This window comes from Amphibalanus amphitrite, unplaced genomic scaffold (assembly GCF_019059575.1).
Source record: "Amphibalanus amphitrite isolate SeventyFive unplaced genomic scaffold, NRLGWU_Aamphi_draft 000548F_arrow, whole genome shotgun sequence".
In the NCBI taxonomy this organism is placed as follows: Eukaryota; Metazoa; Arthropoda; class Thecostraca; order Balanomorpha; family Balanidae; genus Amphibalanus; species Amphibalanus amphitrite.
In genome coordinates, this window is record NW_024882042.1 from 403711 (window position 1) to 412042 (window position 8332).

At 44.7% G+C, this 8332-nt stretch overlaps 1 long non-coding RNA gene across 1 annotated transcript; it reads right to left on the reverse strand.

Annotated features, from left to right (window-relative positions):
• Positions 1–54: 54 nt before the first annotated feature.
• On the reverse strand, positions 55–8332 carry LOC122393702. Its single transcript, XR_006258738.1, has 2 exons — positions 5364–8332; positions 55–1851 (listed from the first exon to the last, which is right to left on the reverse strand). It is a non-coding gene; the product is annotated as an uncharacterized LOC122393702 (long non-coding RNA).

Here is an 8332-nt window from a genome sequence, read left to right on the forward strand (position 1 = left end):
GCCGTTCGCTGATCATACAGGCCGGCTGTCCCAGTGTCTCATCAAACGATCACAGCTGACTCATTATTTATAAAATGCCAAACAAAAACAGACACCCAATATTATAGATCACGCCAGCTCTTTCAGTCATGCGCGTGGAGATATATCGGTAGTTTTCCTATCACAGATCACACTGAACAGAGGAAAAGCGTACACACGCAGCAATAAATAATGCATTATCAAGTACACCGATCGATGCATCGTGGAATACACCGAAAAAAATACATCACTGCTTTAACGTTCCCCAGGTGGGTGGGCCGTCGGGGCGTTTTTGGCCACACCTGACAATTTTGTGCTTGCATAGATAAAACGACACGAAACTTAGTATAGCTTATGTATAATGCATCGATTCGCATCAATTGTGAAAAAAAGTAACCCCATGTCACCTAAGGTCAGGTCAGGTCACCATGAAGTAGAAGTTTGAAACTCGAGCTATTGCATGAGAGAATCAGTACCAACATCTTGAATATCTTTAATTTTGATATCGGTGGTGACCTAGGGTCAGGTCAACTTTGCGACGTCTCCAGTTTCAGTCAGTATGAGGAACTCGAAATCGAAATGTTCTGCTTTTGAAACAAAAGCACTCAAACATCGGGATCTATCGTATGCTCTTGAGGTCATCTCAGGTCATGTAACGCCTCCCAACAGTTTATTTTTGTACATCGATTTTAGATGGAATGTGGCCAGAGCGCTAAAAGCATCATAATCATAGGCGGCGGAACAGGCCGAGGGCACCGAGGCACCGTGCCCCCTTTGATTTTGGCATTTTAACATTAGCCCTATGGCCGTTGCATGGAAAGAATGAGACCAAAAGTCGGCAATGCCCCCTTAATTGAAGGTGTTCCGCCGCTACTGATGTTAATCTCAATTTCAATGTAACGAATCATCAATGACATGCAAAATGGCATTTTCTGCGACATTGACCTGAGGTCAAATTTATTAAGCTGACCTTGTTAGGCCAAGAAGACGAGAGAAACGCAGTGCCGGTAAAATCAACGTAATAAAAGGTTGGTATCAGTTTAAAAAAATTTAAAGAAAAGACGACTTCCGAAGCAAGCCGATTGTTCAGTTTTTGCCCTTTGGAGGCTTAACCCTAGTTGACCTTAGCTCAAATCTGAGAACCTGAAAGATTTTCGAAAGAGCTATCGAATTCGCTTTTCCGCGGCGCTGTAGCTTCTTTGGTTCTCGAATTATGAACCAATTTGTGAAGTTGTCAAAATCGGGGGCCAAAATTCGTCATCATTTTACTTTTGGTGACCTCCAGTGACCTCAGCGATGACCTGATCAAAAATGACCTGTATGATTCTGAAGAAAAATAGCGGTCTATAGATTGATTTTACTGCGTCTTTCCAGCTTTGCTACATTCCAAGATAACCTGGTGTGGCCGAATACACCTCCCCCCCCCCCCCCCAAGTTGGCTGAGGGCCACCCGGGCGCGGGTTAATAACATGGCGCAACAGGTTTTGTTATCAACTTGTCCTTTTCACACATAGGCGACACTAGATATCACAGCCAACGCCTATAACCAAACTGGTGGTGGGCTTTGGCCAGCGATCGCCGATCGGGGCCAACACGGGCTCTTACTCGTCCACAATCAGCAAGAATGATGAACTACAGCTGCTCCAGACCGGCCACTTCAATCCAGCGTGTAATCTTCAGTCCACATCAGAACCACTAGTGAAACTCTACTGAGTGGGCCAACTGCACTGCATCTTTGACCTCCTTTGCAGCTCTGGCTTTTCAGAATTTGAACAGCCTTGAGCCTTCTCTTTCCCACCCTTCTGTGCTGATGAATGATGATCCTTTGGAAACCTGGAAAAAGACAGTACAGACTCAGGGAGATGAAACTGTTTTGCTATGGGTCTGTTCCAGTCGCACTTCCTAACACATCTAAACTCCTCAAAGAGCAAGATAGAGGAGGTTGGAGCAGGGCCCTTCTTGGCTTTGTAGGGGCGAAAGCTGCCACTGGAACAGGGAAGCAATCTTGGAGGAGTTAAGAGGTGTTAGGAAGTGCGACTGGAACAGACCCTATGAAAATGTCTGTGCATAGAGCAAGCAGATGGTAGAAGTGGTCAATTGGTGAGTGGAACAAATGCAAATGTCAGGAAAGCAGTCATATTTTGTGATAGACATGGTGCAGATGTTGGCCAAGCTGACAAGGCAGATATAATTACCAGCTTGTTATACTAGTCTATAACTCATCATATTTTCATGTTTAACCCTATTCCTGGCGGGCTCCGCCGGGACAAGAAACTGGCGGGGGGGGGGGGGCCGATTTGGCCCCCCCCCCCCTGAGATCTCGAGAACGAAGCAAGATAGCGACAAGCGGTAAACGGCATCGGATACGCACGGCCAAGATCTACAATTTTTACTAAGGTCATTTTCAGGTCAGGTCAAAGATGACGTCACAGGGGTCGAAAAAGTCAAAATGGCGGCACTAGATATGGAGAGAGTTTTTCTCGAATAACTTTCGAATTAGTCAAGATAGGAACAAACTAAGGGCATCATCGTGATCCTCTCGTCAATCCGCATCGAATGATATATATGTTGACCTCGAAAGGTCAAGGTCAAAGGTTGACCTCAAGTCACGTGACCTCGAGGTCATCATGTATATCATTCGATGCGTCTTGACGAGCTGAACACAATGAGACCATCCACGCGTCTGTATCTTGTTCCTGTACGGAGTTATTGGCCAAAAACCTTTGGTGACCTTTGATGACGTCACATGACCTCACAGCTGCCCAACAGCAAAACAGACCTCAAGGTAGTGAAGGTTGATCGTATATGAAGTCATGTATGGTATATGGGGCCATTCCGACCCGTTTTAGTGGTAAAAACAGGGAGTTGATTTTTCCCCCATTGACTTATAATGGGGAGGTCGCGAAATTGACCTGACCTTAGGTCACCGATATCAAAATTCCGAGATATACAAATTGCACATACTGGTACCCTAACTAAACCCTGAAGAGAAGAAATTGATCGGTCAAAAACTCTAGCTCTGGCGTGATTGCAAACTTTTCTGAGGTAGGGTCACCAAACCGCCTCTGGTGACCTGACCTGAGGTCAGATCAACTCAAAATTTTCAGACATGTTGCGTAGAAGCCTTTTAGGAAAAGTCAGAAAATTTGAGCTTCCTAGCTCAACGCGTTTGGGAGAAATAACCAAAAAACCTCAGGGGGGGGGGCTCCTGAGGCCCCCCCCCGCCAGGAATAGGGTTAACAGAGGGAATAGGGGAGAGTGGGGTAAGATGCCCAGGGTGGGAAAGACGCCCCACCCCCTCTAGCGGCGAAACAAAGAATCGAACCTGAAAATTAATGTTCTTAGCGTAAAGCGGAAGCCTGCCTTGTTAACTGCACACAAATTTGTGAAGCTCAGTTGGGCAACGGCTGGCTGGTGATTGCATGTTTTTTATTTGCTGCTTTCAAAAAATATTTTGGTGTCAAAACATTGTCAATATCAAAGAAAGTAGATAATTTTTGCGTCCCTTGCTATAGTCGTCATACATTAACATGCGTGTACTGTGTCTCAAACAGTTTGTTTCAGGGTGTAGTTTTATGGCTAACAAATTGTACTGATTTAATGTTGCTTCGGCAGGGGCGGCGCTGACCTATTGAAAGTAGGTAGGCACTTGGTAGGTAAGGCAGAAAAGCTCAATACGGAATAGGTAAAAGGAGGAGGGGGAGACAGCCTTATCGCTTAGTCTGGATGCGTCAAGCAGCGACAGCAGCGTCATCTACAAAAACCATCAACTTAACTAGAGCTTACACGTCTGCCGCCAGAGGCAAACGAGTCTCTCAGTAGGAGTCTAGTTCGTTCAATATAATTTAGAACAATAGAATAGAATAACAATAGGTACAATAGAATAACACAACAAGCATAACAACGCTACGTACGCTGAACTTATGATAAAAATTGATAAAGTAAAAAGTGCTTTATTTTACGATAAATGGACGTATTAAAAAGTTAGGTTTGAGAGTTAGAAGGTAGCACCTAGTCGATGTGCCGACCATCTAGACCTTTTCTACCAAAAGGCTCAATAGCCTCAGCATGGCAATAGTCGATAATCTAGTAGGACGAGGTAGGCACAGCTTAGGCAAAGGTTTTCGTCAAGGTTCTTATAGTACGATCTTTATGTGACGTTTTTTGAAAAGTTTAGGAAATTCTCTGTCGTTTCAACGCATTCTGAAAAACGAGAAAGAAAAGATTTTTAACAAAAGCAATCAAGCAAACAAAAGCCACGATATAGGGATGATTTAGACGCAGGGGAGACGGCAATTGACGTAGGCACTGCCTACCTTGCCTATATGGGAGAACCGCCCCTGTGCTTCGGTACCTTGGGGTAAGATGCCCCCTGTCCTGATGGGGAAAGACGCCCCCCTAAATCCGTAGGCTGTCCTTCAAGCAGCCCGTCAAATAATTTATTACATACTTGTGATGAGAGACAAAAGCCGATCTGGGACTATTGAGAGTCCAGTACGGTCGGGTGCTCCCCATGCCGGCCTCTCGGCCCACACAGCGACTTTTTCGGCGGCATCTGACTCTGAGAACCCTCACGACGGCCTCTGTGGGCCCCATTATTGGCTCCAGGGCCCCTCACGACATCCTTTGAGGGCTCCCACGTTGGCTCCACGGGCCGCGCTGGCATCTGAGGTCCCCACGATGGGCTCGAGGGCCCTCAAGCATCATGAAGACCTATAAGGGCCCCACAGTGGTCTCCGAACGCCACCACGGAGGCTTGTTTGGCCGCGCTGGACTATGATGGCCCTAACGATGACCTCTGAAGCCCCTTACGACTACTTTTGAGGGCCCTTACGATGACGTTTGGTGTCTACTGCAGGCTCGAAGGGACTACTGATTCGTTCAGGCGATTCACGTGCCCATTTATGTCACTTATAGTGCAGGGGGCATCTTCTCCAACGCCAGGGGGCGTCTTTCCCACCCTGTGGGGTAAGATGCCCCTTTTCACTTCTTCAGGAAAATGCTTAATAGCAAAAAAAGTTATCATATTTCAGGCACGAAAGTGTGATATTTTTGGAGAAAAATTATGTCGGCTTCCGTTAAAACTCCAACCTTTTGCTTCCGATCGTCATTTTCGTATATTATATGACATAGTAAAACCCTGGGCATCTTTCCCCACTCTCCCCTATAATGTAAAAAAAGTCTTAGCCAGATGAAAGTAGATAATATAAGTTCTATAGAAAAATGTTTATGTAAGTAATGTAGGATTTGTGGTCTTTAGAAGCTAGGTAAATGTGTTCCCTGTTCAACAATTCTTCAGCATTCAGACATTGATGTTAATGTACGATGTACATGCATCAACATACCTGTTGTGAAGTGATTCTGGGCTGCTTTCCTGAGCAGTTGATGGCCACAACTGGAATCTTAAAAACACAGCTAATTTTTTTCCATTTTGTTAACTATGACTGAGGATCTTCTGTGCTGAAAGAGAGATAGACAATAGACATCAGCTGATAGACATTGTACAATGTACAACTCATTTGTGAAACAAGATCAATTCCATTTAGGGGTAGGTCGTAGGATAATGGTGACATGAATGAATTTCAGTTTTCACTTTTCACCAGTCCAGGTACCTGGTGACAAAATGAAATATTGTAGGAGGTATCAATGATAATGTTTCTGGTAGAAAATGCAGGCATTTTAGAATTCAGTTGAAGCTTTAGATGGAGGATTTTTGGAAAATATTTGCCACAAATAACATTGGAATCTCAGAAACAAAAATCAAATCTTACTTGATGTCAAAAACAAATCAAACTAGCAGCCCAAAACAAGTTATTGAAAATATAAACACAGGTAACGTTACAACAAAACTGAGTCAAAACACTCAAAACTAAGTGTTTCAATGAACGCAAGATTAATGTGTGTCACAGAAGCAGCTGTCCACTGTAAAGCAGAGTGGGCACAGCATGGTGAAAGCAGGAAGTGGTGCACAAAACTGAATTAAGAAGAGTGCCCGACTAACTGTATCTACATCCCTTTACATGTAGGTACTTACAAAATTTGAGCACAATCAGCCAAAACTTAACTGTGAAGGAGGCCATGGGCGTAGGAACGGCTGGAACATTGTGGGTGCATGGGTGCAGAAATCCAGCCATGGCCGGTGAAGCGGGGGGGGGGGGCGACACCCGAGCGAAGGCTCGTTACGAGCTTTGAGGGTGTACCATGTCGAAAAGGTACCAACCGATAAGTGCATTTGGAAGCATTGACCCTCGCATGTGTAGGGGGGTCGGATGACCCCCCCCCCCCCCATGGTTGTTCGCAAATAACTCGCGCAAAAAGCGGCCGATCGCGACGAAACTTTGAGTACCCTCGAGTTGATCAGTTTTACACCTACTCTAAAAATTTCATGACCCTGACCCAAAAGACCTTTGACCAGTGACCTGATTCTCGAGACCATGTTCGGCCGGAATCGCGATTTGGCGTATGTCAGCTCACATTATCCGCGCGTTTCCAGTCTTTTTGTGATTGTAGACGTCCAAACATGTGAAATGATGTTCTTCCCATGCATCACGGTGGGTGTGAAGATAACCTGAAGGTCAGGTCAGGTCATTGACCTTTGATGACCTCGGTTCACTTTTTCGAGTTTTACATGTTTCTAGGGTAGTTTATAGGGCTGATTTCGAATTTAGCATCCATTTGAACATTTACGAAGTAAACAAAAAATAGATATAAATAGATATAAAGATTTGAATTGCACTGTTTTGTCGTTTGTGGACTTGAAACAATGTCTTCTTACCAACAAGTTTACGAAGTAGTTTTAGTGCTTTCGTGACATGCTACGACGCCGTCAGTGGTAGTTGACACCTACTATGGATAGCCGGTAGGACGCCTAATGGTTGACCTGACCTGACCTGACCCGATCTGGCCTAAATGCATGAAGAAATCATCTGTGATCAAAACTAACATCAGATATTCGTGATCAGCACCCCGAACAACCCGATAACAGCTTCACTTTACGCAGTTCTAGCAGGTCCCGATTTTCCCGACTTTTGGAATATTGACCTGACCTGGAAGGTCAACCAATGAAGTAGGACCTTAAAATTGGGTATCATCGGCTTCCTCTCGTCACGGGCAACACCCTCGTTTTTTCCACGAAGCTCTAGCTCGATCAGGGGCCGAACGGCAGGGGGTCCGACCGACCCCCTCCCCCTCCCCCTACACATTAGAAGCTGCGGAAAACGCTGCACACATTCGAGGGCTAATATTGTCAATATTGACTACCGCAAAAAGTAAAAGCGGCCAACTTAGCCATTTTCGAAGATATCGGGCTAACATTTTTGACAGTGGGTCATCGGTTCGGTATGTGTTCAATCACATGCTCCATTTCCCTTTTTTTCAGCACAAATGTAAGTTTGGAAGACCATCACTGATCACAGTAGCAAATGCTTCGAAAGATGGATAGTAGGCAACATATCCTGAATTTGCCGTGCTGCATGGGAAGTAGTGTTGATGAAAAAGGGGTTTTTGGTTCAGATTATTGTGGGTGCAGAATACATTGTCTGCACCCACTGGATAAATATTGTGGGTGCAGCTGCACCCTTGCACCCATGGTTCCTACGCTTATGAAGGAGGCCATGCCCACTCGCACATGAGAGGTGTGCAAAAACATGCCTGTAATACCTTATGCCTAGATACATAAAGATGAAAATGTGTTGTGTCTGTGTGCCTGGTTAGTGGCATGACGTGACATGACTATTATCATTACCTGACAGTACAATTATCATGATATTATCATTATTGCAATTGTAATAAATAATGATCAATTGAACTTTTCTTCTCACTTTATATAGCCAAAATACCTGAGATTTTTTAATATCAAGTTTGCGTACTCTAAAATCGTAACTTCTTCTTCCTCCAGTACTTTATAAGTTTGCGCAAGACTATTATCCATTAGATGTAGGGACGATCATGACCACTTGACTAAAAAATGGTTCACTTGGTTCTTACAAGCCTGTTAACTCACTACACAAGGGGAGGGGGCACTGCAAAAGGGTGTGGAAATCGCCACATTTGTCTCATGATGTTTGATGCATAATAATCGGTATCAAAATATCGTCGTATTAGTATGCAAGGTCACCAAAGAATGAGCCAACGTTATTTATCAAATATCAAAGCGAATTGGCAATATCTAGCACAACGAAACACATAATTCAACACCTAACGATGCCAGCCGAGTCCCCGATACCACCATGGCGACTGCTCAAGTCCAACTGGCCGGCAACTGGCCAATCAGGGAGCTTGTTTGTCATTTCTGGGTGGGATTAAAAAACATGCG